Genomic DNA, 6,923 nt, shown 5'->3' with positions numbered 1-6,923 from the left:
ACATAAACTTATTGTGTTATTAGCTTAATTTGCTAATTACAATACAATTTCTTTTAATTAGCTTACTTTGACATAGAGATAAAGTTCCCATCTGTGTCTAATATTTCACTTCAATTACTCTTCTGTAAAAAGAAGATGGCCGCGGTCAGTGATTCCCAACCAGGGGTACGTCTGCAGATGAGAAGATATATCCACATATCTAGCCAGCTGTAAGATCTGAACAGCATGTGTGTGATTAAGAGTACATGAAAAGTAGTAAGCAAGATGATACAACTACCTAAAGAAGCCAAAAGGACCTATTTAAAGTAAAAGATAATGTTGAAATACTGTATCTAAACGTAATTGACAAATAGTTAAAAAATGAGCTGAAAGTACAAAGTAGCACAAAGTGAAGGATAAATGGTTGAAGTAGTTAGCACAAAGTAACAGATAAATGGTTAAAGTATTTAGCTAAAAGTAACGGATAAATGGTTGAAGTAGTTAGCTAAAAGTGACAGATAAATGATTGAAGTAGTTAGCACAAAGTGAAGGATAAATGGTTGAAGTAGTTAGCACAAAGTAAAGGATAAATGGTTGAAGTAGTTAGCACAAAGTAAAGGATAAATGGTTGAAGTAGTTAGCTAAAAGTAACAGATAAATGGTTGAAGTAGTAAGCAAAGTAGCCTTATGGGTAAATGGTTGAAATAGCTAAAAGTAGTGATTAAATGATTAAAGTAGTTAGATAACAGTAATGGAGAAATGGTTGAAGTAGTTAGCACAAAGTAACAGGTAAATGGTTGAAATAGCACAAAGTAACAGGTATATGGTTTAAGTATAGTTAGCTAAAAGTAATGGTTGAAAAGTTCAGCCTCTGCCACTCGAAGCAGTGACAGGAATGCAAACGTAGCAAAAACAACCTATAGATAAAGTTGTTAAGTAATATCCAGTTTAAAATAACTTCAAAAAGAGCACATTTGGAACAGATGACAGGTGTTGAGTTCATCCGACAGGGCCGTAGGTTGGGAACCACTGGCCTCAGTTTTCTCTTTCATAATGCACATTCATTCAGTCTCACAGTACCCACCACTGAGTCTGAGTAATGGGCATGACAGCTGCGCATGGGAACAGTGCTGAGGAAAGCTGTGTATGAACATTAGTTTACAAAATTATGGGGAATATTTTGAACAAAATTAGCATGAAACAAAGCCAGTATGATGCACTTCCCCACTGTGCATTACTGGGACAAAGCACTTCCTCCCCTCACTCCTATCACATCTATCCACTGCCACAGTTATTTGTCACTGCAGTTGCGGCAGCATGCACATCTGTGGGCCACCCATAGGTCTGTCAATGCCGCTGTGGTGAAACCGTGTCCCAGAGCGTTATTTTTATCCTGCTAAAGACAGATGGTGAAGCTCTCTGCTGCGTCTGGACCATGTTTGGATCCACGACAGTGTTTCGCATTGACAGCCTGCTCCGGCCAAACTGGACTGACATGAATGCAAGCAATTCAAGATGTGACCGAGGCTTGTTTCGGGATGTAACTGTTGCTGGGTTTTGTTGTGGCCGAGTGACTCACATCCTGTCAATCTGTCCCGTCCTTGATGCTTGCACGCATGTTTACGCGCATAAATGTATATTCAAACGCGACCTGGCAAAGTCTTTCATGTGCCCACGCTGAAGACAGGAAAATGACATGATAAAACGCCTGCTTCCAATACACACAAACAAACGCGCAAACCTGTAGGGAAAAAAATCAGCGAGGAAAAGGATGTGATGAAGGCTGCGAGACAGAAATAGCCGGCATGGGGGATCGTGCAAAGCAAACCCACCTCAGATGAGTTTTCATTGCATTGGAGGAATGAGAGGAAGTGGTGGGGAAGTAGTGAGGTGTGTGCGTCAAACACTTCGGCCCTTAGATCGGTTTCTCACGGTCGTGTTTGGACACGAATCAACTTCCTGCTACCTTCCTTGATTTGAAAAATCATCTCGGGGCTCCTACAACTTCATGAACAGGAAGGGGCTTAAATTTGCAGTTTGTAGACTTCATCCAATAATGTCTGCGTAATTAGTTCTCAGCTGGTGAATGTTGTGTTTTGGACCTTCTTGTGAATGGGGAGGCTGACTCTTAATTAATGAACCCTAGAGAATCAAAGGGTGAAATTTGGAAGGGACGTGGCAGGATTTATCGAGCATCAACACGACCTAATAAATGCGGAAAAGGAGTGAGAGAGAGATAAGTTCAAGTGCTCATTTGGTAAATGGCATGGCGATGGTGAAAGAGTCATTTAAAGGTCTGATTCTAAACCACCTTTACTTCTCCATCCACTCATACATCCAGTCCTAATGTCTTCCATCTGAGCATAATCACCATGTTGTCCTGTTTTAACTGTCCCAAGCCCAAAATGGGATTTTTTTTTTTGGCCTGGGCAGACAGCCATCAGAGAGAAGGGTGCCAGGAAGTGGTCCTGGCGTCCATCATCATGCCCCTCCAGTGAGGAACAGGCTACGTTTCTATGCCAGATGCCCTGCTTGTGAGAAAGAGGGGATTTGGCCGGACGTTAAGCTGGCACACACTGCTTGTTTTCGATTAAAATCACTGTTATCACCACAAGTCACTGCAGATTTATTCTCTGAGGAGCGGACAAAAATGCATTTCACACCTGTCAGAGATGTATCTGTGGATGCGTACACAGGAACGTCAAGCCATGTAAATGTTTGACTGCGAGCCTCAAACAACGTCGCCCTCTAGGAACACACAACTGCTGTTTTCAATGTGAAACACGGCCATCACATATTTATAATAACAAGACTTGTCCCCCTGATTCATATTTTCCATTAATCTTGCCCATTCTTTTACGATGTTACCCAGATTAATATCAAATTAGATCAATCTAAAACATCTGCCAAGCCATAGAAAACACATTGTTACGTGTGGGCTTGTAAGAAAGCAGTATTCCAAATCTACAGCTTCAACCTCTCATTACAATTGTAAAAGAAGTATAATTGATTTCTTCCCCCTGTCTTAATATGCCATATATATTTGTATATTACACTTAAATCTAATAAGATGTTTGAAAATTATAATTCCCAAATCTGTACAGCTGTGATTTCTGGATGCAAAATATTTACATTTCATAGTATTTACATCATGTTGGCCCAAACTGCAATGCTCAATGGATGGTGACACAATGAAACTAGATGGACGGATGGATGGATGGATGGATGGATGGATGGATAGATAGATAGATACTTTATTAATCTCCAAAGAGAAACTGAAGTGGAACACTAGTTTTTCCTGTCAAGTAGAATAAACCACTCAGTATTTGTACTGTCCTTTACTGTCATTCGGTTTAAAGACTTTCCTGAGGTTGACTTGTATAAACTGGAGTTATTTTATGGCAGCGCAGTACTCAGGAAGCGTATAGTAGCAGTAGAAAAGCCTCTAAGGTAATCTAACCACTCAGGTTTAGCATCCCTCCCATTGTATTCCCAGACAGGGCAACTTCACGCTCCAAAACACACTGAATTTTTTGTACACCGTAATGAAAATAGTAAAGGAACAATGAAAATCACTGACCCTTTTAACCACGATTCAAGCCTTATTACAGGCCTCATTCAAACGTAAAAAAAACCAAACACTCATTAACTCAATTCAGCGGCAAACCCAAACAACCATCTTTTCCAGACGAAGTTATATTTCTGATCTTCCTGAAGCAGTAGGTGACACCCTCCTGGATGTTCCACAAACCAGGGTGGATTTGATTTGGGTTGTGATATCTCTTGATTTTAGGTTGCCGGGCTTCAGTGTTGATATTAATACCACGGGTGCGCTATTTCCATGAGGGCAGGGCCCGGCCCGGTCCCTCCAGCTGTGATTATCTGTTTCCTGTCTGATGTTTATCTGCTGAGGTGAAGAAGCAGTGGTTCCGGAGTATATAGCATGGGGAAATTGCCATTACTCGCTTTGTGTGGCTTAAAGGGCAGCGGAAATCTCTCAACAGCGGCATCGATGGAAGTAGCTGTTGGAAAAGATTGCCCTGTTGGTCGGTTTTGCCTTTTGTCTCTTGAATTGGAAGAAACAAAGGCGCAATGCACAGTGATGCTAAAAGGAATTGTTCAGGAAATACATTTACATCACTCGCATCCAGTGATGGCTAGTTGCTAACTCACAGATAACGTCTTACAGTGGATACATTAGCTGTTTGGAGAAAATTCAACACTCTTAAAACTGTCCAGTGGTCAAATTTGCGAAAATAACGCAAGACGAATACACAGCTGAACCCAGCTGTAGATAGCTACGACAGCACCCAGTTAGCTTAGCCTCGATTAAAAACTTGAAACAGGGACACAGCTAGCTTGTTGTGAAAAGCTGTGCTTTTTACTTCCTGTTCCTGAGGTCTTTTTGTTTTACACACGGGTTTTTGTACAGATTTAATAAAACAAACAGTGAGCTTTTGCAGTGCTAGTGAGCAGGTTTTGTTACATTTGGACTGAGCTGGCCATCTCTCCCTGTTTCCAGTCTTTGTGCTGAGCTAAGCTAACCAGCTGCAAATGCTCATTTAAAGCACTTAGGGCCACGCTGAAGGTCTCAACAACAAGGAAGAGCTTGGACCTTCGTCAAGTAAAATATGCAAGCGTTTGCTTTGTCCATGAGCAGAAAAAAATGTGGTTTAAATGAGAAACCCCATGCGCTTTAAATTATAAGCTCTTTAAATGGTTGCGACTTCCTAAAACAGAAGAAACTAAATAGGCACAGAAAGGAGAAAAATACATTCATCAAATCTGAAAAATATTTAGACTTTATTTTTGAAATGCAGGGATAAATGGAGCAAACACTGCACGCATGCCGATTAATTCCTCATCATCCATTTACCGCGGCCCTCAGATGCCTCTTTAGACCTGCATCTGAAAGTAAAAAATGCTGTTTTTATTTAGGTTTGTTGCCTGTTTACACCTAAAGAGCAAGCAGTACACTCATTACACTCCGCCACGGTGAGGATGTAGAAGGTAATCAGTCAGAGGGAGCAAACACTTCTTCTCCTGTAATGTGTTTGTTTTGCCCTGGGCCTGTTTACACTCTCCACAGGAATATTTCCCCTCTTAGCTAATCCCTTAATTACTTGTGACGACTGCAAGACAGAGCAGCCGTTGTCCCCATGGGGCAGAGTGAGGGCGCACTGTGCGTCTTGTTGGCTTTGTGTTTGCCTGGAAGTACGGGTTTGTTTGGGTGCATGTTGTGATAATGACAAGAAGGTCATATTTTAAGGTTATCTTCCATATAAAGTGTCTTCCCACAACCCAAACAGAGTCCGTCATTGGTACCTCTCGACACTGATGAATGCCGTGGAAGAGGAAGCACTTCAACATAAGTCTCAGCAACAAAAACACAGCAGTCTGACTTTCTAAACAGTTCAGCAGGTTCCATGAGGTCACGGTCGAACCTTGTTCAGCATCAGGGTCACAGGGTGCCACTGTTACAAATGACTCCATCCACTGTCTCACCCATCACAAACTGACACCCTTACGCTCCATACATCCCTCTCCAACCATCTGTTTTTCTATCTGCGCTGCTCTGCTCTGGATTTCTTTGCCTGGAGCCCCGACTGAGGGACAGGCGTTGGTCCAGCTGGAAGTCAGCAGGACCAGGCTGCACGTTTCCAAACTGACGCCCGTGTGCATCCTCACCTAGGGTGAGGTACACCAGTTAATCAATCACGCCTACTCCCCCAGTTTAGCCTCAGCACAGAGACGGTGGGGGGGTTGGTGTATAGCAAATAAATCAATATTTTTAATTTGGGGTTAGAATGAGATGATACGACACCAGCAGCTGCAGCTCCATCTCAGCTGTTCAGCAGGATACCTCATCTTAAATATGAGGCTTTAGGTGTCCACTGTAAAATATTTGACTGTAGGTATACTGGCTACTAGTTGCTATACTTTCACAGTAAGTTACTGTGATTTTTTTTTTTTACAGTAAATTATTATAAGAATAGTCAGTTATACTGTTGCATCACTGTGATTTGATGGCATGTCACTGTACAATTAGTACATTGGACTGTGAATTTACAGTAAAACACCCAACAAATTACTGGTTTACAGCAGGATGTTGCAGAATTACTGCAGTGAACTGTGATTTTACAGAAAAATGTGCAAAACTTTACTATCTATAAGACAGAGTTCCTACAGATTATCTTTAAAACGGACATTCAGCTCTGTTTTATACATTTTGCTGTCTATTTTTACTGTTCAATGAAACATCAGAGTTTTAGGGATATTTTAAATAAATGTTTCAGAAAAATATATTTTTTATTAATTTATTAGGCCTATTTTATTTTGTTTTATATGGAAAGCACGAAGCTACAGTAACTACAGTGTTTACTCTTATGTACTTTTCCAGCTGAGTCAGTCTGCAGCTGTTAAATGAACATATAATGTTACCCTGACCGCTGGACTTCAGATATAAATGTTCATGCTGGACTTCTTGTGCGCGACTGATTCTTCTTCTGGCCCATCGGTTATGCATAAAAACACAATTCCTTATATCCAGCACTCCACCTTTTTTTTCCTCCAGTGCAGAGCCCAGTGCGCATGCCCAGCCTCCGTGAAAACCACATGCGTCTCCCCGCTCTGCTTTCTCCAGTGCCAAGGCGGAGAGATGCGCACACTGAGGACACCGCAGCACAGAAATGCGCACAGCTCCGAGCCGGACCCGGCGATAGCTTCACCTCCCGACACCCCAATCCCGTCTCCCAACACAATGGGTTAGAGGGAATATGGCAAACTTTGACACACTTTGCATGCCATGGGAAATGCCCTGCGTTGTCTGGAGAGCTGTGCTGCCGAGCGGTTGAATTAAGAGCACAATAACAGAGACTTGACAGAGCGGGGACCCGATTCCAGTCATTTCTAGCCCAGCTCCTCTGCCACTTTGCTTTTGAGAG

The sequence above is a fragment of the Chelmon rostratus genome, chromosome 22, assembly GCF_017976325.1.
Source record: "Chelmon rostratus isolate fCheRos1 chromosome 22, fCheRos1.pri, whole genome shotgun sequence".
NCBI lineage: Eukaryota > Metazoa > Chordata > Actinopteri > Chaetodontiformes > Chaetodontidae > Chelmon > Chelmon rostratus.
The sequence above is the reverse complement of the archived record's forward strand: the minus strand, read 5'-3'. Positions refer to the sequence as shown.